The 26,794-nt window shown below is 38.0% G+C and overlaps 1 non-coding gene and 1 pseudogene across 1 annotated transcript; both read left to right on the plus strand.

The window, feature by feature from the left end:
* The first annotated feature begins 7,432 nt into the window (after positions 1-7,432).
* Positions 7,433-7,540, plus strand: LOC148548775 (small nucleolar RNA R71). The gene has a single exon (XR_015898019.1). It is a non-coding gene; the product is annotated as a small nucleolar RNA R71 (small nucleolar RNA).
* An 11,433-nt stretch (positions 7,541-18,973) lies between these two features.
* On the plus strand, positions 18,974-19,075 carry LOC148548776 (small nucleolar RNA R71; annotated as a pseudogene).
* Positions 19,076-26,794: the final 7,719 nt, after the last annotated feature.

Below are 26,794 nucleotides of genomic sequence, written 5' to 3' on the forward strand. Positions count from 1 at the left end.
GAATAGGGTAGGAAGTTGCCGTTTGAATGCCAGTTTGCGTCATCTAAACTCGAGAAAAGTATGGACTATTATATATTTCTGGAAAGCCCTAGATGTCTACTTTCCAACGCAATTGAGAGCGCGCCAATTTGATTTTTATAACACTAGAAAATCCATTTCGAGTGCAGGGAGGTCAGAATCCAACAGCATCTGCAGTCCTTCTTCAGCCTCTGAATCAGATTTTTGCTCAAGTCCCTCAATTTCAGCCAGAAATTACCTGAAATAACAAAAAAATACACAAACTCATAGTAAAGTCTAGAAATGTGATTTTTATTTAAAAACTAATAAAAATATACTAAAAACTAACTAAATCATACTAAAAACTTTGTAAAAAGAATGCCAAAAAGCGTATAAATTATCCGCTCATCACAACACCAAACTTAAATTGTTGCTTGTTCCCAAGCAACTGAAAATCAAATAGGATAAAAAGAAGAGAATATACTATAAATTCCAAAATATCAATGAAACTTAGCTCCAATTAGATGAGCAGGACTAGTAGCTTTTTGCCTCTGAACAGTTTTGGCATCTCACTTTATCCTTTGAAGTTTAGAATGATTGGCATCTATAGGAACTCATAATTCAGATAGTGTTATTGATTCTCCTAGTTTAGTATGTTGATTCTTGAACACAGATACTTTATGAGTCTTGGCCGTGGCCCTAAGCACTTTGTTTTCCAGCATTACCACCGGATACATAAATGCCACAAACACATAACTAGGTGAACCTTTTTTCAGATTGTGACTCAGTTTTGCCAAAGTCCCCAATTAGAGGTGTCCAGAGTTCTTAAGCACACTCTTTTTTTTTGCTTTGGATCACAACTTTAACCGCTCAGTCTCAAGCTTTTGGCTTGACACCTTCACGCCACAAGCACATGGTTAGGGATAGCTTGGTTTAGCCGCTTAGGACAGGATTTTATTTCTTTGGGCCCTCCTATCCATTGGTGCTCAAAGCCTTAGATCCTTTTTACCCTTCCTTTTGGTTTAAAGGGTTATTGGCTTTTTCTTCTTGCTTTTTCTTTTCTTTCTCTTTTTTTTTGCCATTTTTTTCACAAGCCTTGTTATTCACTTCTTTTTCTTGCTTGAAGAATCAAATTTATGATTTTTCAGATTATCAATAACATTTCTCCTTTTTCATTATTCTTTCAAGAGCCAACAATTTTAACATTCATAAACAACAAATTCAAAAGACATATGCACTGTTCAAGCATTCATTCAGAAAGCAGAAAGTGTTGCCACGACATCAAAATAATTAAACTAAGCTCAAGGATGAATTCGAAATCATGTACTTCTTGTTCTTTTGTTTTTAGAACATTTTTCATTTAAGAGAGGTGATGGATTCATAAGAAATTCATAGCTTTAAAATATAGACACTTAGACACTAGTGATCATGTAGTAAAGACACAAACATAAATAAAACATAAGGCTCAAAAACCAAAAAATAGAAAAATAAGAACAAGGAGATTAAGGAACGGGTCCACCTTAGTGAGGGTGGCGTCTTCTTCCTCTTGAAGAACCAATGGTGTTCTTGAGCTCCTTTATGTCTCTTCCTTGCCTTTGTTGCTCCTCCCTCATAGCTCTTTGATCTTCTCTAATCTCATGGAGAATGATGGAGTGCTCTTGGTGCTCCATCCTTAGTTGTCCCATGTTGGAACTTAGTTCTCCTAGGGAGGTGTTGATTTGCTCCGAATAGTTTTGTGGAGGAAAGTGCATCTCTTGAGGCATCTCAGGGATTTCATGATGAGGAATTTCATCATGCTCTTGTTGAGGTCCATGATCTCTTGTTTGTTCCATCCTTTTTTTAGTGATGGACTTGTCCTCATCAATGAGGATGTCTCCCTCTATGTCCATCCTTTTCTTTAATGTCAATAGCTTGACAGTGAGCTCTCATGGAGCCTCACAGATAATCAGAGCAGGGTTGGGGCCTCTCAACACCAAACTTAGAGTTTGGTTGTGGCCTCCCAACACCGAACTTAGAGATTGAATGTGGGGGTTTTGTTTGACTCTGTATTGAGAGAAGCTTTTCATGCTTCCTCTCCATGGTTACAGAAGGAGAACCTTGAGTCTTGAATACAAGGTAGTCCTCATTCAACTGAAGGACCAACTCTCCTCTGTCAACATCAATCACAGCTTTTGCTGTGGCTAGGAAGGGTCTGCCCAGGATGATGGATTCATCCTCATCCTTCCCAGTGTCTAGGATTATGAAATCAGCAGGGATGTAAAGGCCTTCAACCTTTACTAGCACGTTCTCTACTAGTCCATAAGCCTGTTTCATTGATTTGTCTGCCATCTCTAGTGAGATTCTTGTAGCTTGTACCTCAAAGATTCCTAATTTCTCTATTACAGAGAGTGGCATGAGGTTTATCCCTAACCCGAGGTCACACAGAGCCTTCTTAAAGGTCGTGCTGCCTATGGTACAAGGTATGAAGAATTTTTCGGGATCCGGTTTCTTCTGAGGTAATGTCTGCCTTATTAATGCATTCATTTCATTGGTGAACAAAGGGGGTTCATCCTCCCAAGTCTCATTACCAAATAACTTGGCATTCAGCTTCATGATTGCTCCTAGATATTTAGCAACTTGCTCTTCAGTGATGTCTTCATCCTCTTTAGAGGAAGAATATTCATTAGAGCTCATGAGTGGCAGAAGGAAGTTCAGTGGAATCACTATGGTCTCTGTATGAGCCTCAGATTCCTTTGGTTCCTCAAAGAGAAATTTCTTTTTGTCTAGAGGACGTCCCATGAGGCTTTTCTTGTAACGACCCAATTTTCAATATGTCTAGATCATACTGGAAACTGAGCGCTACCAATTTGTCTTCCTAATTATTATCTATTATTTATGATATGAGCCTGATTCGTTGTTAAAAATGTAGTTAATTTGCAGGGTATATTTTTTTTTAAAACATTTGGATTAATAGACAGAATCATTCATAATCAATTCACAACTGATAACAAATAAAACAGTTATAAACAACCACACATAAATACATCACAAGCAGTCAACAACATCCAATGATCCAACTTTTATTTAAGTATAGACTTTTAGTTAGAACACCCCTAGATATAGATAGATAATAACTATATACATATATATACATACAACATCCCAGGTCCTGACCTGTTGAAGAGGTCCCTAAGCTGGCACCTAGGCTAGCCTAGACTTTATACTCACCTAGTCCCTCTAAACTACTAAAGCGAGGGAAAGTACGTTCTAAGTCTTCCCAACTCAAGTCAGGTGGAACGTCATCAAAAGATAGAACATCATCTGCTACTCCTCTGCACGATCAGACTTTTCCACAGGACGTCTCTCTGGTACCTTATGAAGTAGCCACACAACAGGAATCTCGTACACAGAATTTAGGTTAAAGTGCGCATACAAACGGGGTGCAGACGTTGGCTGGTCTCACAATATATACATATAAACAGAAACGGAGTTCACTATAGACTCAGAAGACTACCTAGAGCAGAAACCTTTTTTGCGTACGATCGTCAGCAAATTACAGAAGGGAACTCATGCTTCCATCTGAGGGGGGAAGGGAGAGAGAAGGGGTAAGAACTGGGGAGTTCTTAGTAGGGTCGGGGTTATTAGTTACGTTCATTAATTCTATGTTGTTTAGCAGACATATAGCAGAATACCGAGAAGCAGTAGACAGAAGAAACAGATAAATAGAGAAAATAGAAAGCAACACACAAACAAAAGAATACAAGAAAACAAAACACAGACACAGAAAATAGAATGAAAACAAAGAAAGCCTACATTCAAACAACAATCATAACAGAGGAAATGCGCAACCAAGTATGATGCATGTCTGTCCTATGCAGGCCATGAGCTCACGTGTTGGTTTACACCCTGCAGCCCGACATAACCTAGAAACAAGTCCTAGATATGGCTTTATCTCTGTAGGTGAACTTCAACCTACAGAAACAACACTCCCATAAGTGAACTTCGGCTTACAGGAATAGTCTAATCACAATACAACAACTTTCTGTAGGTGAACTTCGGCCTATAGAAATAACACCTCTGTAAGTGAACTTCGGCTTACAGAAATAGTCTAATTACAGCACAACAATTTTCTGTAGGTGAACTTCGGCCTACAGAAATAGCACCTCTGTAAGTGAACTTCGGCTTACAGAAATGGCGCCCCTGTAAGTGAACTTCGGCTTACAGGTATTACAACTCTCTGTAGGTGAACTTCGGCCTACAGGAGCAACACCCTGAGATACACAATTGATATTCACTGCAGGTGAACTTCGGCCTACAGGAATAACAACTCACTGTAGGTGAACTTGGGCCTACAGGACCTCTAGGGCCAATGGAAAAGCAGCAGATGAACAAACAACGGAACATAATGCCACAAGGCTTAACTCTTTATTCTTATACTCTTCTCCTCTTTTCTCTTTGTTATATTACTCTTTTCTCATTATCATCATTCATTATCATTCTCATTATTCATCATCACTTTCACATTCTTATGCAGTACTTCTTTCTTTCTCTGTTCAATCATACTATACAAACTTTACAGCTTTTACTTTTACAGCATCTTAACTCAAACCATTTCTCTTTATCAGATTGCTCTTTTCTCTATATCCCTTTATTCTACTCTGGTTACTCTTTTCTCTGTATCTCTTTACTTTTCTCTGGTTACTCTGTTCTTTGTGTTTCTCTACTATGCTCTGATTTTTCTGTTTAACGTATGTATTTAAAGCTTATGTAAATTTCGGTATGAATAGTTAGCCTATCCCAAGTATAGGTTCATTAAGTCTATACTGAAACAGTTTAACTTTTCATATAATACCTAACCCTATTCGCAATTCCAGGACTAACTATGTTGCCCTAGTTCGTTCACTAGTCTCTGTCTGTTTTTCTGTCATTAAAACTTTACAGACTTTTTCTTCGATTTTTATCTTTTCTTTAACTTTATATCTTTCCTTTATCTTTGCCTCACTAATATGTTTTTACCACTCCCTAAGTGTTTTATGAAGGTAATTATGAGATTCTGCGCTTAAAGTTGTCTTTCTAAAGCTTTTACAGAAAACTGCCTTTTCCGCATTATTTATTATTTTATCATTAAATTTTCAAAAATTAACTTACGTTTACTTTTAACCTTTAAAATTCACTTTTTACCACCCGTAACTTTTAATATTTCTACTTTTACCACCCTAACTTTCAGAAATTATCAAACAACCCCTTAAACACCAAAAATTTTACTTCCTTGCCCTTTTTAAGATCTAAGGCCTGTTCTTCATTGTTCTTCATCACACTCAAAGTGTTCTTCATGTTCTTCATAAATTCTTCAGATTCTTTCTCTGTTTTTACCCGTTTTCCAGTTTTTTCAACAACCGATTTTTACTATAATTCATAATAAAATAGCAGCCACTAAAACCCCATCTTTTCTACATGATTTTAACACAAATTGAACCTCAATTTAAGCTTATGGTTTCCTTTTTCCAGCTGCCCAAGAACATGAACTTTATAGCTTGAATTTCATCAAATTTCATCAAAATTTCACCAAATTTTCACCAAGAATCAATCATATATGCAACCAATTTTTAGCACAGCCAATTTATACAACATTCACACAACTCAAACACAAATAATCAAGATTAATTTTGTGACACCCTACCTAGTTTTGCTGCTCCTAATTCAATTAAACTTTCAGGTGGTCCTTAAGCACTTTTTCCTCCTAAATCACATCAAGAAAACACATATTTAACCATGTTTCCTTGAAACCGAATCAAAAGAGAGATGGTGCAGCCAACTCACCTTGATTCCAACCTTGATAATTCATATGATCATGTAGAGAAAGAAGAGAGGATCATTTTGGTCGGATTGGAATTTTGATTTGAGTTTTAGTTCAGCAGAAATCAAGCTTTGAAGATTTGGAACTAAGAACTTTTCTCTCTACCTATTTTCGGCCACAAAGTGAAAATGAGCCAGCCTTGGGGGTTTTGGGGGTGTAGGGTGAGTTGTGATTGGTTGGCTTGGAGGTGGATTAAAATAATATTAAAATATCTCTAGTGTACAACTACTAAAACTAGGTGTATCGGAACACTCGTAAAAACATCTCTAAAAATTATTTTCTGAGCTACTAGCATAAATGACACTAGTAACATATTTATTATGAGAATAGAACATGTATGATGAGGCCTTAGCATTGCTAAAGTCATCAGAGAGTGGTGGTGCTAAGCTGCACCAGTAAATCGTAAATCCGGTTAAACCGATTTTCTGTTTTTAACTAAAATAGACCAGGTAACCTTATAATATCATTCAAGAATTTTCTAATACTAATATAATTATAATATTATACTATTATCTCTCTCCTCTCATGATTCGAGTCCGGTTCATCAAACAGAGACTATTTACGAAAATCAGAATCAAAACTGCCAACCGATACGGTTCAAAAACTAGGTTCTTCGTGACTGTGTTATCGAGCTTGCCTCGGAAGAGGTTCTAGCTTAAGGATGACATAATGACAATGAGGATTGAGATACTTGTTGATATAGAAGAGGTGTTCCCCTTACTAATCTTCTGGCAAAATCTGTGCCTTCGGAAAAGATCTCGCATACTCAAAAATCAGGGTTGTTACATTTCTCACTGGGACTCACGTCCTCCTCACTCTCTCCAGGTTCGGCCATGTTGGTCATGGTTATGGCCTTTGCACTCTCTTGGGGTTTTCTTCTGTATTGCTTGGGAGAGTACTGGGAGGAGTTTCAGTAAACTTCTTACTCAGCTGACCCACCTGTGCCTCCAAATTTCTAATGGAGGAACTTGTTTCATTCATGAAACTTAGTGTGGTCTTGGATAGATCAGAGACTATGGTTGCCAGGCCATGATGGCTCTATTCAGAATTCTCTGTCTGTTGTTGAGAAGATGATGGAAAAGTCTTTCTATTGCTAAACCTATTTCTTTCACCATTATTATTATTAAAGCCCTGATTAGGCTTTTGTTGATCTTTCCATGAGAAATTTAGGTGATTTCTCCATGAAGGATTATAGGTGTTTCCATAGGGTTCTCCCATGTAATTCACCTCTGCCATTGCAGAGTTTTCAGGATCATAAGCTTCTTCTTCAGAAGATGCTTCTTTAGTACTGTTGGATGCAGCTTGCAATCCATTCAGACTCTGAGAAATCATATTGACTTGCTGAGTCAATATTTTGTTCTGAGCCAATATGGCATTCAGAGTATCAATTTTAAGGACTCCCTTCTTCTGGGGCGTCCCATTGTTCACAGGATTACTTTCAGAGGTGTACATGAACTGGTTATTTGTAACCATTTCAATGAGTTCCTGAGCTTCTGCAGGGGTTTTCACGTGAAGAGATCCTCCTGCAGAATGGTCCAATGACATTTTTGACAACTCAGACAGACCATCATAGAATATACTTATGATGCTCCATTCTGGAAGCATGTCAATCAGACACCTTTTGATCAATTGCTTGTATCTTTCCCAGGCATCATAGAGGGATTCTCCTTCCTTCTGTCTGAAAGTTTAGATTTCCACTCTAAGCTTGCTCATCTTTTGAGGTGGAAAGAATTTGGCCAGAAAAGCACTGACCAGCTTATCCCAAGAGTTCAGGCTATCCTTAGGTTGTGAATCCAATCATGTTCTAGCTCTGTCTCTTACAGCAAAAGGGAAGAGTAGAAGCCTCTAGACCTCGGGATCAACTCCATTGGTCTTGACGGTGTCATAGATTTGCAAGAATTCAGCTAAAAACTGATGAGGATCTTCCATTAGAAGTCTATGAAACTTGCAATTCTGCTGCATTAGAGAAACTAATTGAGGCTTAAGCTCAAAGTTGTTTGCTCCAATTGCAGGAAGTGAGATGCTTCTTCCATAGAAGTTAGAAGAGGGTGCAATAAAGTCACCAAACATCTTCCTTGCATCTCCACCATTGTTATTGGGTTCGGCCATGTCTCCTTCTTTTTTGAAAATTTCTGTCAGGTCTTCTCCAGAGGGTTGTGCTTTAGCTTCTCTTAGTTTCCTCTTAAGAGTCCTTTGAGGTTCAGGATCAGCTTCAATAAGAATGTCTTTATCCCTGTTCCTGCTCATATGAAAAAGAAGAGAACAAAAAAGAAAATATGGAATCCTCTATGTCACAGTATAGAGATTCCTTATGTGAGTATAAGAAGAGAAGAATAAAAGATGGAGAAGAGAAAAACTCGAGCACAGAGAAGAAGATGGGGTTCGAATTATGAGAGAAGTGTTAGTAGATAAATAAATAAACAGAAGGAGATGAGAGAGGGGGAGAGAATTCGAATTTAATTTAAAACAAAAGGAGAATTATGTTTGTTTTTATTTTAATTTTAAAATGTAGTTAGTATTCGAAAATTAAGAAGGAAAATAAAATTGAATTGAAATTTAAAACAATTAGTTAATGAAAAGAAATTTTTGAAAAAGAGGTTAGTAATTTTCGAAAATAAGAGAGAGAAAAGTAGTTAGGTGGTTTTGAAAAAGATAAAAATAGTAAAACAAACAAAAACTTAAGAAGTTAATTGAAAAATATTTGAAAATCAATTTTGAAAAGATAAGAAGTTAGAAAAGATTTTGAAATTGATTTTGAAAAAGATATGATTGAAAATCATTTTGAAAAAAAAGATTTGAAAAGGAAATTTAAAAAGATTTGATGTTTAAAATCAAAGTTGAATACTTGACTAACAAGAAACTAAAAGATATGATTCTAAAATTTAAAGATTGAACCTTTCTTAATAGGCAAGTAACAAACTTTAAAATTTTTGAATCAATCACATTAATTGTTAGTGAAGATTTCGAAAATATGAAACAAAATAAGAAAAAGATTTTTGAAAATCAATTTGAAAATTTTCAAAAATATGAAAGAACAAATGAAAAAGATTTGAAAAAGATAGAAATTTTAAATTAAAAATTTGATTTGACTCATAAGAAACAACTAAGTTTTGAAAAATTTTGAAGAAGTCAAATCAAATATTCGAAATTTATGAGAAAAAAAAGGGAAAGATATTTTTTTTATTTTTGAATTTTTAATGAAGAAAGAGAAAAATAATAAAAAGACTCAAAACAAGAAAATTATGAATCAAAACACACAATGCATGCAAGAACACTTTGAATGTCAAGATGAACACCAAGAACACTTTGAAGATCAGAATGAACATCAAGACTTATTTTTGAAAATTCTTTTTTAAGAAAAGAAAAACGTGCAAGATACCAAACTTAGAAATTGTCAAACTTTAGACACTAATAAATTGAAAATGCATATGAAAAATAAGAAAAGACACAAAACATAAAAAGCAAAGACCAAACATAGAAAATCATCAAGAACAACTTGAAGATTATGAAGGACACATGCATGAGTTTTCATTGAACAACTTAATGCAGAAAACCTACTTCCGGGCCCACTTGGTGTGTGCTTGGGCTGAGCATTGAGATTTCATGTGTAGAGACTCATTTTGGAGTTAAACGCTGGTGCACAGAAATTGTGATTACACTTTGATTATGTAAAATTCATTGCTCTTTCTTTCCCTAGCAGTGGCGCCAAAAACATGATGCCAATACCATGGTTCACAACTTCGCACAACTAACCAGCAAGTGCAACGGGTCGTCCAAGTAATACCTTACGTGAGTAAGGGTCAAATCCCACGGAGATTGTTGGTATGAAGCAAGCTATGGTCACCTTGTAAATCTCAGTCAGGCGGATATAAAATAATTATGGAGTTTTCGAAATTTAAATAATAAAAGAAGGATAGAAATACTTATGTAATTCATTGGTTAAAATTTCAGATAAGCGTGTAGAGATGCTTTCGTTCCTCTGAACCTCTGCTTTCCTGCTATCTTCATCCAATCAATCTTACTCCTTTCTATGGCTAGCTTTATGTAATGCATCACCATTGTCAATGGCTACTTTCGGTCTTCTCTCGGGAAAATGATCCAAATGTCCTGTCACGGCACGGCTAATCGTCTGGAGGCATCACCCTTGTCAATGGTTACATCCTATCCTCTCAGTGAAAATAGTCAACGCACCCTGTCACGGCACGGCTATTCATCTGTCGGTTCTCGATCATGCTGGAATAGGATTTACTATCCTTTTGCGTCTGTCACTACGCCCAGCAATCGCGAGTTTGAAGCTCGTCACAGTCATTCAATCATTGAATCCTACTCGGAATACCACAGACAAGGTTTAGACTTTTCGGATTCTCATGAATGCCGCCATCAATCTAGCTTATACCACGAAGATTCTGATTAAGAGATCTAAGAGACACTCATTCAATCGAAAGTAGAACGGAAGTGGTTGTCAGGCAGGCGTTCATGGGGAATGATGATGATTGTCACGTTCATCACATTCAGGTTGAAGTGCGAATGAATATCTTAGAAGTGGAATAAGTTGAATTGAATAGAAAACAGTAGTACTTTGCATTAATCTTTGAGGAACAGCAGAGCTCCGCACCTTAATCTATGGAGTGCAGAAACTTTACCGTTGAAAATACATAAGTGATAGGTCCAGGCATGGCCGAATGGCCAGCCCCCAAAACGAGATCACAGGATCACAAATACAATCCAGGATGTCTAATACAATAGTAAAAGGTCCTATTTATAATAAACTAGCTACTAGGGTTTACAGAAGTAAGTAATTGATGCATAAATCCACTTCCGGGGCCCACTTGGTGTGTGCTTGGGCTGAGCTTGAGTGTTTCACTTGTAGAGGTCATTAATAGAGTTGAACGCCAGTTTTGGTGCCAGTTTGGGCGTTGAACTCCACTTTGCAACTTATTTCTGGCGCTGGACGCCAGAATTGGGCAGAGAACTGGCGTTGAACGCCAGTTTGCGTCATCTAAACTTGGGCAAAGTATGGACTATTATATATTTCTGGAAGGCCCTGGATGTCTACTTTCCAACGCAATTGGAAGCACGCCATTTTGAGTTCTGTAGCTCCAGAAAATCCACTTTGAGTGCAGGGAGGTCAGAATCCAACAACATCAGCAGTCCTTCTTCAACCTCTGAATCTGGTTTTTGCTCAAGTCCCTCAATTTCAGCCAGAAAATACCTGAAATCACAGAAAAACATACAAACTCATAGTAAAGTCCAGAAATGTGAATTTAACATAAAAACTAATGAAAACATCCCTAAAAGTAACTAGATCCTACTAAAACCATACTAAAAACAATGCCAAAAAGCGTATAAATTATCCGCTCATCACAACACCAAACTTAAATTGTTGCTTGTCCCCAAGCAACTGAAAATCAAATAGGATAAAAAGAAGAGAATATACTATAAATTCCAAACTATCAATGAAACATAGCTCCAATCAAATGAGCGGGACTTATAGCTTTTTGCCTCTTGAATAGTTTTGGCATCTCACTTTATCCATTGAGGTTCAGAATGATTGGCATCTATAGGAACTCACAGTTCAGATAGTGTTATTGATTCTCCTAGTTCAGTATGATGATTCTTGAACACAGCTATTTTTTGAGTCTTGGCCGTGGCCCTAAGCACTTTGTTTTCCAATATTACCACCGGATACATAAATGCCACAGACATATAATTGGGTGAACCTTTTCAGATTGTGACTTAGCTTTGCTAAAGTCCCCAATTAGAGGTGTCCAGGGTTCTTAAGCACACTCTTTTTTTTGCTTTGGACCTTGACTTTAACCTCTCAGTCTCAAGTTTTCACTTGACACCTTCACGCCACAAGCACATGGTTAGGGACAGCTTGGTTTAGCCGCTTAGACCAGGATTTTATTCCTTTAGGCCCTCCTATCCACTGATGCTCAAAGCCTTGGGATCCTTTTTATTTGCTCTTGCCTTTTGGTTTTAAGGGTTATTGGCTTTTTGCTCTTGCCTCTTGGTTTTAAGAGCTTTTGGTTTTTTCTGCTTGCTTTTTCTTTTCCTTTCTATATATTTTTTTTTTGCCTATTTTTTTTTTCTCTGCAAGCTTTGTTCTTTGCTGCTTTTTCTTGCTTCAAGAATCATTTTTATGATTTTTCAGATTATCAAATAACATGTCTCCGAGTCATCATTCTTTCAAGAGCCAACATATTTAACATTCTTAAACAACAATTTCAAAAGACATATGCACTGTTCAAGCATACATTCAGAAAACAAGAAGCATTGTCACCACATCAATATAATTAGGCTAGGTTCAAGGATAAATTCGAAACTCATGTACTTCTTGTTCTTTTGAATTAAAACATTTTTCATTTAAGAGAGGTGAAGGATTCATAGGACATTCATAACTTTAAGACATAGTTACTAACTACTAATGATCATGTAATGAAGACACAAACATAGATAAGCACATAACATAGAAAACGAAAAAAAGAAGAAATAAGAACAAAGAATGAATCCACCTTAGTGATGGTGGCGTTTCCTTCTTGAGGAACCAATGATGTCCTTGAGCTCTTCTATGTCTCTTCCTTGTCTTTGTTGCTCCTCCCTCATTGCTTTTTGATCTTCTCTAATTTCATGAAGGATGACGAAGTGCTCTTGATGTTCCACCCTTAGTTGTCCCATGTTGGAACTTAATTCTCCTAGGGAGGTGTTGATTTACTCCCAATAGTTTTGTGGAGGAAAATGCATTTGAGGCATCTCCGGGATCTCATGTTGATGAGCTTCCTACGCCTCTTGAGCTCCATGAATGGGCTCTCTTGCTTGCTCCATCTTTTTCTTAGTGATGGGCTTGTCCTCTTTAATGAGGATATCTCCCTCTATGTCAATCCCAATTGAATTGCACAGGTGGCAAATGAGGTGAGGAAAGGCTAACCTTGCCATAGTGGAGGACTTGTCAGCCACCTTGTAGAGTTCTTGAGGTATAATCTCATGAACTTCCACCTCTTCTCCAATCATGATGCTTTGGATCATGATGGCCCGGTCTATAGTAACTTCAGACCGGTTGCTAGTGGGAATGATTGAGCATTGAATGAACTCCAACCATCCTCTAGCTACAGGCTTAAGGTCCAGTCTTCTTAGTTGAACCGGTTTGCCTTTTGAGTCAATTTTCCATTGAGCTCCTTCTACACATATGTCCATAAGGACTTGGTCCAACCTTTGATCAAAGTTAACTCTCCTTGTGTAGGGGCGTGCGTTCTCTTCCATGTTTGGCAAGTTGAACGCCAACCTCACATTTTACGGGCTAAAATCCAAGTATTTCCCCCGAACCATTGTAACATAGTTCTTTGGATCCGGGTTCTTACTTTGATCATGGTTCTTGGTGATCCATGAATTGGCATAGAACTCTTGAACCATTAGGATGCCGACTTGTTGGATGGGATTTGTTAGAACTTCCCAACCTCTTCTTTAAATTTCATATCGGATCTCCGGATACTCATTTCTTTTGAGTTTAAAAGGGACCTCAGGGATCACCTTCTTCTTGGCCACAACATCATAGAAGTGGTCTTGATGGGCTTTGGAGATAAACCTTTCCATCTCCCATGACTCGGAGGTGGAAGATTTTGTCTTCCCTTTTCCTTTTCTAGAGGATTCTCCGGTCTTAGGTGCCATCAATGGTAATGGAAAAACAAAAAGCTTATGCTTTTACCACACCAAACTTAGAAGTTTGCTCGCCCTTGAGCAAGAGATGAAAGAATAGATGAAGAGGAAGAAGAAATGGAGGAGAGGGAGAGGGGGTTGTGTTTCAGCCAAGAAGAGAAGAGAGGGTTGTGTTGTGTGAAAATGAGGAAGAATGGAGGGTTATATATAGGGATGGGAGGGTAACATCCAAAATTTTTAATATGAATTCCAGGAATCTTATGTTCTTTAGTCTAAAGCTCCAATCAAAGGGTCAGGCATGGCTTAATAGCCAGCCAAGCTTTTAGAATGGAATTACATCCATTGAGGTGATCAGTTGAAGACCAATCCCAAAGGAGTTTGGATATGGCTTTACAGCCAGCCAGGCTTCAACATGCTTCATGAAACACTAGAATTCATTCAGAAAAAATATATATTTTTGAAAACATTTTTATTTTTTTTTTTCGAAAACAAAGGAGAAATTTTTGAAAGAAAATTTTTGAAAAATTTTTGAAAACTTTTTGAAAAGAAAACGAAAAGAAAATTACCTAATTTGAGCAACAGGATGGACCGTCAGTTGTCCAAACTCGAACAATCCCCGGCAACGGCGCCAAAAACTTGGTGCGCAGAAATTGTGATTACACTTTGATTATGTAAAATTCATTGCTCTTTCTTTCCCTGGCAGTGGCACCAAAAACATGATGCCAATACCATGGTTCACAACTTCGCACAACTAACCAGCCAGTGCACTGGGTTGTCCAAGTAATACCTTACGTGAGTAAGGGTCGAATCCCACGGAGATTGTTGGTATGAAGCAAGCTATGGTCACCTTGTAAATCTCAGTCAGGTGGATATAAAATAATTATGGAGTTTTCGAAATTTAAATAATAAAAGAAAGATAGAAATACTTATGTAATTCATTGGTTAGAATTTCAGATAAGCGTGTAGAGATGCTTTCGTTCCTCTGAACCTCTGCTTTCCTGCTATCTTCATCCAATCAATCTTACTCCTTTCTATGGCTAGCTTTATGTAATGCATCACCATTGTCAATGGCTACTTTCGGTCTTCTCTCGGGAAAATGATCCAAATGCCCTGTCACGGCACGGCTAATCGTCTGGAGGCATCACCCTTGTCAATGGTTACATCCTATCCTCTCAGTGAAAATGGTCAACGCACCCTGTCACGGCACGGCTATTCATCTGTCGGTTCTCGATCATGCTGGAATAGGATTTACTATCCTTTTGCGTCTGTCACTACGCCCAGCAATCACGAGTTTGAAGCTCGTCACAGTCATTCAATCATTGAATCCTACTCGGAATACCACAGATAAGGTTTAGACTTTCCGGATTCTCATGAATGCCACCATCAATCTAGCTTATACCACGAAGATTCTGATTAAGAGATCTAAGAGACACTCATTCAATTGAAAGTAGAACGGAAGTGGTTATCAGGCACGCGTTCATGGGGAATGATGATGATTGTCACGTTCATCACATTCAGGTTGAAGTGCGAATGAATATCTTAGAAGTGGAATAAGTTGAATTGAATAGAAAACAGTAGTACTTTGCATTAATGTTTGAGGAACAGCAGAGCTCCGCACCTTAATTTATGGAGTGCAGAAACTCTACCGTTGAAAATACATAAGTGATAGGTCCAGGCATGGCCGAATGGCCAGCCCCCAAGACGAGATCACAGGATCACAAATACAATCCAGGATGTCTAATACAATAGTAAAAGGTCCTATTTATAATAAACTAGCTACTAGGGTTTACAGAAGTAAGTAATTGATGTATAAATCCACTTCCGGGGCCCACTTGGTGTGTGCTTGGGCTGAGCTTGAGTGTTACACGTGTAGAGGTCATTACTGGAGTTGAACGCCAGTTTTGGTACCAGTTTGGGCGTTGAACACCACTTTGCAACTTGTTTCTGGCGCTGGACGCCAGAATTGGGCAGAGAACTGGCGTTGAACGCCAGTTTTCGTCGTCTAAACTTGGGCAAAGTATAAACTATTATATATTGCTGGAAAGCCCTGGATGTCTACTTTCTAACGCAATTGGAAGCGCTCCATTTTGAGTTTTGTAGCTCCAGAAAATTCACTTTGAGTGCAGGGAGGTCAGAATCAAACAGCATCAGCAGTCCTTCTTCAACCTCTGAATCTGATTTTTGCTCAAGTCCCTCAATTTCAGCCAGAAAATACCTGAAATCACAGGAAAACACACAAACTCATAGTAAAGTCCAGAAATGTGAATTTAACATAAAAACTAATGAAAATATCACTAAAAGTAACTAGATCCTACTAAAATCATACTAAAAACAATGCCAAAAAGCGTATAAATTATCCGCTCATCAAACGCCAGGTTGTAGCCTAATTCTGGCGTTTAACTCTGATTTGCAACCTGTTTCTGGCGTTTAACTGAAGAATAGGGCAGGAAGTTGGCGTATGAACGCCAGTTTGCGTCATCTAAACTCGGACAAAGTATGGACTATTATATATTGCTGAAAAGCCCGGAAGGTCTACTTTCAAACGCAATTAAGAGAATCCATTTCGAGTGCAAGGAGGTCAAAATCCAACAACATCTGCAATCCTTCTTCAGCCTCTGAATCAGATTTTTGCTCAAGTCCCTCAATTTCAGCCAGAAATTACCTGAAATCACAGAAAAAAACACAAACTCATAGAAAATTCCAGAAATGTGATTTTTATTTAAAAACTAATAAAAATATACTAAAAACTAACTAAATCATACTAAAAACTATGTAAAAATAATGCCAAAAAGCGTATAAATTATCCGCTCATCACTTCCTCCACAACTTTTCCACTTCTTAGTGTGATGGCCTTGCATTCCCCTCTTGGGTTGGCCATGGCGTCACTAGGGTATGTATGTGTGGGCATTGGTATTTGTTTAGACAAGCCTCCTAGTTCTGCTTCCAGTTTTGAAATTGTTGCCCCTTGGTTCCTTATGTTGGACCTGAACTCCTCGTGGTTTGCATCTATCTTTTTTTCAGCCTGAATTTATTTCTCCAAAATAATGGAAATGGTCCCTGTAAGTTGTGCTGTCAGTTGTGCTATGGCGGCCTCCAATTTTGCAAAATTGCTGCTGATATCACATGGTTGCATGGTTGAGGACAATGTGTCTTGATAGTGGTTGTTGTGTAGTTGTTGAGTGGAGTGCTACGATACATTTTTGTGGATTGTGATAGGGTGTATTTTGTGAGTTGTGGTAGGGTCTGTTGTTGCCTGATTGATGGGTGGGGTTGTGGTTGTTGTATTGATTAGATTGGTATGGTTTCTGATCTTGGCTATGGTTTTGTTGGTTTCCCCATCCAAATTTTGGGTGGTTCTTCCATCCTCAGTTGTATGTCTTGGCATTGGGATCATATGGTGGTCTAGAGGGATTATTCACATAGTTAGTGATGAGTGGATAATTTATACCCTTTTTGGCATTAATTTTTACATAGTTTTTAGTATGTTTTAGTTACTTTTTATTATATTTTTATTAGTTTTTATTCAAAAATCACATTTCTGGACTTTACTATGAGTTTGTGTTTTTTTCTGTGATTTCAGGTATTTTCTGGTTGAAATTGAGGGACTTGAGCAAAAATCTGATTCAGAGGCTGAAAAAGGACAACAGATGCTGTTGGATTCTGACCCTCCTGCACTCGAAGTAGATTTTCTGGAGCTACAAAAGCCCAATTGGCACGCTCTCAATTTCGTTGAAAAGTAGACATCTTGGACTTTCTAGCAATATATAATAGTCCATACTTTGCCCGATATTTGATGGCCCAAACTAGCGTTCAAAGCCAGCCTAAAACATCTTGGCGTAAAACGCCCAAACTGGCACCAGAATTGGAGTTAAACGCCCAAACTGGCACCAAAGCCGGCGTTTAACTCCAGGAACAGCCTATGCACGAAAAGGCTTCAATGTTCAGCCCAATCACACACCAAGTGAGCCCCGGAAGTGGATTTCTATACTATCTGCACTTAGTTACTCATTTTCTGTAAACCTAGGTTACTAGTTTGGTATAAAAACTACTTTTAGAGATTTATTTTATATCTTTTGATCATTTTTAGATCTGAGACTTGGACTTGGAGACTGGCCATTCGGCCATGCCTAGACCTTTTTAACTTATGTATTTTCTACGGTGGAGTTTCTACACCCCATAGATTAAGGTGTGGAGCTATGCTGTTCTTCATGAACTAATGCAATTACTACTGTTTTCTATTCAATTCACGCCTACTTCTTCTCCAAGATATACTCTCATACTTAATTCAGTTAAGTCAGAATGAAGGGGTGACTCGTGACAATCACCCAATCTTTTTTACTCGCTTAGCCAAGATCGCGTGCCTGATAACCACAAAGCGGTCTACATAATGTTCAACGTAGTCATTGGATGATAGCTGGAGTATATTCTCTTGGATATCTAATACACGGACCGAGTCCGTGAGATTAGTTTTTTCGTGGTATAGGCTAGAATTACTGGTAGCATTCCTGGGATCCAAAAAGTCTAAACCTTGTCTATAGTATTCCGAGTAGGATCCGGGAAGGAATGACTGTGACGAGCTTCAAATCTGTGAATGTTGGGCGCAAGTGAAAGTGTACAAAAGGAACAATGGATCCTATTCCGACGCTAGCGGGAACCGACAGATGATTAGCCATGCGGTAGCTGTACCTAGTATTTTTCATCCGAGACGAGAAATCCGACAGTTGATTAGCCGTGTAGAAATTGTAGAGGACCATTTTCACTGAGAGGATCCTACAGCTTGCCATGGAAGGAAGTAACACATGGTTGGAAGAAGGCAATAGGAAAGCAGAGGTTCAGAAGCAACAAAGCATCTTCAGACGCTTATCTGAAATTCCCCCCAACGAATTACATAAGTAACTCTATCTTATTTTATGTTTTATTTATATTTTAATTATCAACACCCCATATCCACTTGAATCCGCCTGACTGAGATTTACAAGATGACCATAGCTTGCTTCAAGCCGACAATCTCCGTAGGATCGACCCTTACTCACGTAAGGTTTATTACTTGGACGACCCAGTGCACTTGCTGGTTAGTTGCGTGGAGTTGTGAGAAAAGTGTGAATCACGATTTCCATGCACCAGTTAGCTTGCTCCCATTCACATTCAACTTCTGGGGTATCTTCTTCTTGTGGGGGGTGCTTGAGCTTGGACAGCTGAGACTTGGCTTTTATCCATCTTCTTTGTTGGGGCCGCTAATTGAGCTGCAATCATCTTGTTCTATGCTAACAAGGCATCCATAGAATTGAGCTCTAGCACTCCTTTCTTTTGAGTTCTTTCTGAAGCATAGAAGTACTCATTTTTAGCTATAATTTCTATAACATTTATGGCCTCTTCAATGGTCTTCTTCTTGTTGAGTGAGCCCTCTGAAGAGTGATCTACAGCTTTCTTTGCTTCATATGATAGCCCTTCATAGAAGATGTGTAGTTGTACCCATTCGTTGAACATATCCGGAGGGCACTTCATTGTCAAGTCATTGAACCTCTCCCAGGCCTCATAAAGTGTTTCACCATCTTGCTGTCTAAAAGTTTGCACCTTAGTTCTCAGTCTATTGACTCTTTATGGAGGGTAGAATCTTGCTAAGAATTTGTTGACAATATCATCCCAAGTTGTCAAGCTTTCCTTAAGAAATGCTTCCAACCGCTTTGCTGCCTTATCTCTGAGAAAAAAGTAGTTTCTAGGTATCAGGGTGTACACTATTTGACTTTACAGTATCACAAATCTTCAAGAATGTAGTCAAATGTTGGTTGGGGTCTTTGATGAGGAAAAAACAATTCCACACAAACTCACCGGCAAGTGTACCGGGTCGCATCAAGTAGTAATAACTCACAAGAGTGAGGTCGATCCCACAGGGATTGATGGATTGAGCAACTTTAGTTAGGTGATGAATTTAGTTAAGCGAATGGTTGATGATTTGAGTGAAACTTGATTAACAGAAGTAAAATTACAAGAAAATAAAAGGGAGAAGGTAAATTGACAAAATCTTAATGTGCAGAATAATTAAATTGCAGAAACTTAAAGTGCAAGAAAGTAAAAGAGCTGAAACTTAAATTGCAAGAAATGTAAATAACTGAAACTTAAAGTGTAAGAAATTTAAATTGCTTAATCTAAATTGACAAAAAACTTAAATTGCATCAAGAATAAAGGGATTTGGGTACTGGGATTCAAAATTTAGCTGGAAACTGTAAATTGAAGTAAATCAGAGAGCTATGAGATGAAGAGATTCAGATCTGGATCTCAGCAGCAAAACAGAATTGGAAAATTTGCAAAGGAGTCAAAACGGAATGAGAACTTGGATTAGATTTAAAATCATAAAGAGAAATCAACAATTGCCTTCAAATAACAAAACAGAAATAAACTCAAATCTCAATTGCTCTCTTGACCAAAACAGAAAAGAAGAAATTGCAGAAGAAATAAAATAAAAATAGAAAAGATGATTCAGATCCAAATACCAATTCTTAGAACTATCAAAAGGAAAATTAAAAGATGATTCTCAGATGAAGAAATTTAGTGGAGTTCTTCAATCTGAATTCAAAACCCGAAACAGAAAATAGAAGTTGCAGAAGAAAGAACAAACAGAAAGAAAACTTTGATCTAATCCCAATTCCCCCAAATCCAAAAGAAAACTAAAATAGAACCAAAAAGTAAAAGTAAAACAAGAATGTGAAGTAAAGTTTTTATCAAATCAAACTTGCTTCCTTTCTATTTCCATTCATCAAAACTTAGAGTGGGCTTTTTGATTTGGATTTGGCCTTGAATAAGTGTGTCAGGGGTGGCTTGGTGAGGCTCCCAGTGGAGAGCTCAGTTGGCTAAATGAGCGCTGCATTCACTCTTCTTTGGTGCGCCTTGGTGCGCACAATTCCTCCTCTTGCGCTCTCTTTTTTAGCGCTGCATCATTGATGAGCGGATAATTTATACCCTTTTGGCATTGTTTTTACATAGTTTTTAGTATATTTTAGTTACTTTTTATTATATTTTTATTAGTTTTTATTCAAAAATAACATTTTTGGACTTTACTATGAGTTTTTATGCTTTTCTGTAATTTCAGGTATTTTCTGGCTGAAATTGAGGGACCTGAGCAAAAATCTGATTCAGAGGCTGAGAAAGGACTGCAGATGCTGTTGGATTTTGACCCTCCTTGGCGCACTTTTAATTGCGTTGGAAAGTAGACATCTTGGGCTTTCAATAAATATATAGTAGTCCATACTTTATCCGAGATTTGATGGCCCAACCTGGCGTTCAAACGCCCACCTGAGACCCTTTTCTGGAGTAAAACGCAAGAACTGGCACCAGAACTGGAGTTAAAGGCCCAAACTGGGACCCAAGCTGGCGTTTAACTCCAAGAATGGCCTATGCACGTGTAAAGCTCAATGCTCAGCCAAAGCACACACCAAGTGGGCCCCAAAAGTAGATTTCTGCACTATCTGCACTTAGTTACATGTTTTCTGTAATCCCTAGTAACTAGTTTAGTATAAATAGCACTTTTTACTATTGTATTCAGGAGCTTATGCCATATTGTTCACGTTTGGAGGCTGGCCATTCGGCCTTGCCTAGACTATTTTCACTTATGTATTTTCTACGGTGGAGTTTTTACACCCCATAGATTAAGGTGTGGAGCTCTGCTGTTCTTCATGAATTAATGCAATTACTACTGTTTTCTATTCAATCACGCTTGATTCTATTCTAAGATAATCACTCGTACTTCAATATAGAGAATATGATGATCCGTGAGACACATCATTATTCTCAAACCTATGAACGAGTGCCTGACAACCACTCCCTTTCTATCTGAGCTCAACGTAGTCATTGGGTGACAGCTTGAGTGCGTATCTCTTGGGTCTCTAATACACGGGCCGAGTCCATGAGATTAGTTTCTTCGTGGTAGAGGCTAGAACCAATTGGCAGCCATTCCTGAGATCCAGAAAGTCTAAACCTTGGTTGTGGTATTCCGAGTAGGATCTGGAAGGGATGACTGTGACGAGCTTCAAACTTGCGAATGTTGGGCGCAGTGACAGTGTGCAAAAGGACAAGGGTCCTATTCCGACGCTAGTGGGAACTGACAGATGATTAGCCGTGCGATAGCTGTACCTGGTATTTTTCATCCGAGATGAGAAATCCGATAGTTGATTAGCCGTACAGAGATCGTACCTGGTATTTTTCATCCGAGAGGATCATACAGCTTGCCATGGAAGGAAGCACGCATGATTGGAAGAAGAGAATAGGAAAGCAGAGGTTCAGAAGCAACAAAGCATCTCCACACGCTTATCTGAAATTCCCACCAATGAATCACATAAGTACCTCTATTTTATGTTATGTTTTATTTATCTTTTAATTATCAAAACCTCAAAACCATTTGAATCCGCCTGACTGAGATTTACAAGATGACTATAGCTTGCTTCAAGCCGACAATCTCCGTGGGATCCACCCTTACTCACATAAGGTATTACTTTGACGACCCAGTGCACTTGCTGGTTAGTTGTGCGGAGTTGTGAAAAGTGTGAATCACAATTTCGCATGCCAACCATACGTATGTGGCCTCTTTGGTACGTAATTTTCCACTCTTTGCACTCCCTTAATTGAGGGTTATATTCACTTGTTTGAGCGTTGCACCATTTGGTGTGTGGGATGGCCTTCATTAGCGCTGCCTTAGTGAGCGCTACGCTATCCTTTTGAGCGCTCCTTAGTGTGAGAGGCACAAGGCTTCCTCCCCAATTGTGAAATTCACGAAAAAGTTAAAAAAGTGAGCGCCACGCTCACTTTATGAACACTAGCTATTTTCTCTTTGAGCGTGGCGTTCACTAATTGCAGGGAACGCTTCCCTGATTCTTCCTTTCATCATTTCTTCATTTCTTCACCTTCAAGCAACCAAACAAGCAATCAAAGTCTCACCAAAATTACAAGGTCTTTGCATCATTCATAAAACCAATTAATTCTAGCATAAACCTTATGATTTTGTGTAAAATAAATGATGTTTGATTGATTCAAAATAATCATGAAAATCCACTCCAATCACTTACTTATTGTGCAAGAAAGTGCATAAAACCTAATGAAACAAGTGAAAAATGCTTGTAAAACTAGCATAAGATGACTTGTCATCACAACACCAAACTTAAACCTTGCTTGTCCCCAAGCAAGCACTAAATATGAGAAGAAATGAAACAAAACAGATAAGTATATATGTCCTTATTTAGCAGGTAATTGAATTAGGACCATGGGGTTTTATGCAGACAAGATGCAGCTCTATTATTCTTAGCTGATAGATATGAAATGTCTCTTTGAGGATTCACTAGAGTTGCTGTTATAATTCCTTGCTCTTTTATTGATCCCTGTTAGATTTGTCCTTCTTTCTTTTGCTTAGAAACTTATTTCTCAATGATAGCTCAGTGTCAAGTGTTGCAGCAGCCTTTTAGCTCAATTTTTCTCAACACCTCTTTACTACAGACACTAGGGTCACAATTCTTCTTAGGAATATTGATGCCTAGCACCTCTTTAGGTCACTAAATGCTTTGTAACTAGGTTGCTCTTGATAATGGACTGTCGGTTGGTAATCCCGGATTATTTAATCCAAGTTACCAAGTTTTAAAAGACTCCTCAGAACCTAATTGTCCAAGCATATCCTAGTACAAGAAGCACCACAGGCATATGTCCTAAGGTCCAAGCTATTGGTGTCTAGCCTTATTGTTTGTTTCTTTCATTCTTGTTGCCAATCCTTGGCTTTTCTTTTCTTTTTCTTTCTTACTTTTATCATTTTACAGGGATATTCATTACTAAAAGGTTTTATAACAGCAACTAAGTTCACACTACAAAGAACATTCTATTCTGTAGCTTTATTATTGAGCTTATTATCCAATCAAGCAATTACCACCACAAGTATTTATTCTAATTTCTACTACATTGGACAATCACTTTCTATTTCAGACATTTTCTCTTATTGATGCAAAAAGGGAAACAAGACAGAATTTAATGCAGATGAAGATGAAGACAAGCATTTAAACTAGTGCAATTAACAGACATCAGAATTTACATTATTTGAACTAAACATCAAGGTAAACAGCAGTTTCTCATTCAGAACATTTCAAAGCAGAGTGAATATTGTGACAATACAACCTCTTAGGAGTGTCTTGTAGCTTTCCTTTTATCATTATCATCTTTTACTTTTGAATTTCCTTTGGTGATGATTCTTTTAAGAGGCTGAGTGTCTTTTCTGCATAATTATTGGAAGTTGCTTACTTTTCCAAGCACTTAGGCAGATGGTTAGCATGCATGAGTTATTGTAGGTTCTTGAACTTACTTTGGTGAGGGAACACCAAGCTTAGTCCCTTACTATTGTCTATAATGCATCAGTTACATGAAACTTTGTGCTTTTGCTAAAAGTAATAAAACTAAAAACTAGATTCGTGGTTTTCCTGATTGCTTGGAGCTAGTAACCATTTATGCAGAGGGTTGAAATGTGTTTTTAAATGAGATCTTTGGTGGAACACCAAACTTAGCATCCTTCATTCACCCTTAAATTGTTTTGGTGTGCAACACCAAACTTAGCTCCTTGCAATACAGATGATGCCAGGGCATTTTGGCCAGTTTCACTAACCTTTTCTTTACTGTTTTAGGGTAGTTTCATGCATTTTCTTAGGAAATAAGCAAGTTTTGGGTAGAATTTCACTTACATCTTGATTTAAGCATACATTATGCACTTTACATGATTTCATGAGAATTTTGCATGAATTAGATGACAAATTGGATGATGCATGTCTCATGATGTGGATTAGAACTTTGATGCACTTTATTGCTTGATTTCAGGACAAAGGAAGCAAGAAGGAACCACGTTAGCAGCCACGTTAGTCTAACTAACGTGACCACTAACGTGGAATGGGAGCTAGCTTGCAACGTTAATGAGAAAAGTAATCGCCAATAACGTCTTTGAAGCCATCATAGCCCACGTTAAGAGTCATGTTAACTAAGTTAACGTAAACTCTAACGTGGAAGAAAGAAAGTGGAGCCAATGTTAGTGACACTCACCTTTGTCACTAACGTTGGACCAAGCTCATATTGGCCACGTTAGCCTCCACGTTAACTTAGTTAACATGGACTCTAACGTTTGGAAGCAAATGAGTGGCCAACGTTAGTGACACTCATCATTGTCACTAACGTTGGGCTAAGCCACCTTGAGCTACGTTAACTCCCACGTTAACTTAGTTAACGTGGAAGCTAACGTAGAGAAAGCAAACAATCGCCAACGTTAGTGACACTTACCTTTGTCACTAACGTTGGAATGAGCCACAATGAGCCACCATGAGCCACATTAACTCCCACATTAACTTAGTTAACGTGGAAGCTAACGTTGAGGATAGGATGATGAGCCAACGTTAGTGACACTCACCTTTGTCACTAACGTTGGAGATGGCTATCATTACCACGTTAGAAGCCACATTAACTTAGTTAACATGGACTCTAACGTGGGAAGAAGGGGCACCTTGGAACGTTAGTGACAAAGGTAAGTGTCACTAACGTTCTCGAAGGATTGGCAAGCCTACGTTAAGAGCCACGTTAACTAAGCTAATGTGGACTCTAACGTAACGGGAAGGAAGGACTCTCAACGTTATTGGAAAAGGTGTGCCCCAATAACGTGTGCGAAGGACCAAGAGCCAACGTTAGTGGTCACGTTAGTGCCACTAACGTTGAAGTTAACGTGGATCATCCCTAGGTGAGGAACGTTAGTGAAAAAGGTGATTGCCACTAACGTTCTTGAACCCACACTCTCACTTAACGTTAACGCCACTAACGTCCTAAGCTAAACACCCTACCTACTTCACACTTTCTCTTTGCAAGTAAAGCTAAGCCCACTGAAGAGTATAACTGCTTCAAACTCAAGATCCAAAGGCCCATATCCAAGACTTGAAGAACCAACTAGAAGATCAGAAGAGTAGTATATATAGGGGTAGTTTTGAATTAGAAAGTAGCTTTTGCTATTTTTTAAAAATATTTGATGAATCTCCTGTAAAAACCAGCATGTCCAAGAAAACTTCTTACTGCTTTCACATTAACAGGTATAGGAAGCTTTTCAATGATTTCTATTTTTGCTTTGTCAACTTCTATACCTTTGCTTGAAACCTTATGCCCAAGAACTATCCCTTCAGGAACCATGAAATGGCATTTTTCCCAATTCAATACCAGATTAGTTTCTTGGAATCTTTTCAAAACAAGAGTTAAATGATACAAGTAGGTGTCAAATGAATTGCTAAAGACAGAAAAATCATCCATGAAGACTTCTAAAAATTTCTCCACTATGTCAAAAAATATAGAAAGCATACACCTTTGAAAAGTTTCAGGGGCATTGCACAGCCCAAAGGGCATCCTTCTGTAAGCAAAGACTCCAAATGGGCAGGTGAAGGAAGTCTTTTCTTGATCCTTGGGATCCACCACTAATTGATGGTATCCAGAGTACCTGTTGATAAACCCATATTTTATGATCTATTTTGTGCTCAATTGAGTGGATTTTATCAATCTTTCATACATTTGTTCATACAAAATGCATGTTTTACATTCTCCTTCCTGATTTTGTGCTATGATTGAAAACATGCTTCTTTGGCCTTATATTTGCTAATATTAATCTTCTCTTATTACCATTCGATGCCTTGATATGTGCGTTAAGTGATTCATAGATTACAGGGCAGGAATGACTCAGAGGATAGAAAGGAAGCATGCAAAAATGAAAGGAATACAAGAAGTTGAAGAAATTGCTAAGCTGTCCAACCTGACCTCTTCTAACTCAAACGGTCATAACTTGAGCTACAAAGGTCCAAATGATGCGGTTCCAGTTGCGTTAGAAAGCTAACATCTGGAGCTTCGATTTGATATATTACTTGCTATAGTGTCTGTACAGATAAGTGACAGATTTTGCCCCTGGCGATTTCTGGGCTGTTTCCGGCCCAGTTTTCGACCCAGAAAATACAGATTAGAGGCTATAAAGTGGGAGAATGCACCCATTCATTTATACAACATTCATAATATTCATAATTTTATGATTAGATGTAGTTTTAGAGATGTAGTTTGATTTTTTCATGTTAAGATTTAAATATTCTGTTTAATACAATTTGAGGTATTTCAGTTTATGATTGTTTTATTCTGTTTATGAATGCTTTTAATTAAATTTAAGATATTTTTCCCTTTTGGCTTTGGTTAAGTAATTTATAATACTTGGGTTATCAAACTCAGCTGTTTATTGAAATTGGAATTCTTTGCTGGTTAATTTGTACTCCAATAACTCTAGTC

Source organism: Arachis ipaensis, chromosome B8, assembly GCF_059453495.1.
Source record: "Arachis ipaensis isolate K30076 ecotype BB chromosome B8, ASM5945349v1, whole genome shotgun sequence".
NCBI classification, from domain to species: domain Eukaryota; kingdom Viridiplantae; phylum Streptophyta; class Magnoliopsida; order Fabales; family Fabaceae; genus Arachis; species Arachis ipaensis.